Here is a 1,435-nt window from a genome sequence, read left to right as displayed (position 1 = left end):
TTAAGTTGTTATTTTGCTTACTTGTTGGTCTTTCTGATAAAATAATGCAGTTTACCAGATAATAGGAAATGCTCATATACCCACAGTTATTGCCCAGTTATTTTCACATTTTTTATGGGACTGATTTGAGTAAAACCACGCAGACATCTTCCCCCAGATCTAGTGCTGATAGGAGATGTTGCTGACTCTGTTATGTCACTGCTGGCTGCTCCACTGCTCCACTTTTACCAATGGAGAATTCATTATGAATGTCTATAATCCACCTCTGCAAAAAATTGGACAGATTAGTTTAGTTAACCTAGAGGATTTTGTCTGCAGCACTCACGGGAATGATAAGCCATATCCTCCATGCAGAGAGGGGCAGCAATAAACAGCTCCTGTTGACCAGGTGAGTACGATAACAGTATTTTTCTGTTGTTAAGAAGGATGAACTGAAGTGCCAAACTCCAAAATTGTGGAGATCTTTCCCTGTGTGACCTGTAAGCGGCATCAGCAACTTTTTCTTTCAGTCCAGAAGACAATTTTTTAATCTTTGGTTTAAACATAGAATTGTTTCATTTAAGTTTTATTAGGGCCCTTTCTGGCAATAGTTAGCAGATAATTTACAATGTCAGGACTCAGGACCTCACAAAACAATGAGATAGTTACAGTCTTAAACTACAGCAACATCCATTAAAAAAAAATAATCTGTTGGCTGTCCCCTAATCACTGCAGGGAACAAGATACAGGAACAGAAGTTCCCTCTCTCCTGTTGTCTACAGGCTGGAGCTTTAAGGCTTGTGTGAACTTCGTGAAGTTCAACAGGGCTGAGTGCCAGGACCTGCACCTGGGTCAGGGCAATTCCAAGTACAAGAACAGGCTGGGCAGAGAATGGATCGAGACTAGCCCAAGGGAGAAAGACTTGGTGGGTTTGTGGGTGAGAAGCTCATTATGAGCTGGCAAAGTGCACTTGTGGTCCAGAAAGCCAGCTGCATCCTGGGCTTCACCAAGAGAAGTGTGGCCATCTAGGGACCCCAATATAAGAAAGGCCTATTTTAAGAAGTCTAGAGGAAAACCACTAAACCATAGGGCTGGAGCACCTCTGCTGTGAAGACATGCTGAGAGAGCTGGGGCTGTTCAGCCTGGAGGAAAGAAAGCTCCATGGAGACCTCACAGCACCTTGCAGTATCTAAAGGGGCTAAAGATGGCTGGAGGGGGACTTTTTATAAGGACATATAGTGATAGGGCAAGGGGGAATGGCTTTAAGGTGAAGTGCACAGTCGTGTTCAGTGCACAGTCCTTTACTCTCTCTGCCTCACTGGGTACATTTCTCTTGTGGAAGAAAGGGTCAAAGTTTGCAAGCTGCACTTGTCAGCTGCCAGCAACGTAAACTTTATTTTAGTTGAAATCTGATAATGGTCTCCTGAAGTTCAAGATAACAAAGACTCCGACTCAA

This window comes from Lichenostomus cassidix, chromosome 1, assembly GCF_008360975.1.
Source record: "Lichenostomus cassidix isolate B80296 chromosome 1, HeHo_3.0, whole genome shotgun sequence".
Classification (NCBI taxonomy): Eukaryota; Metazoa; Chordata; class Aves; order Passeriformes; family Meliphagidae; genus Lichenostomus; species Lichenostomus cassidix.
Note: the sequence above shows the minus strand (reverse complement) of the source record.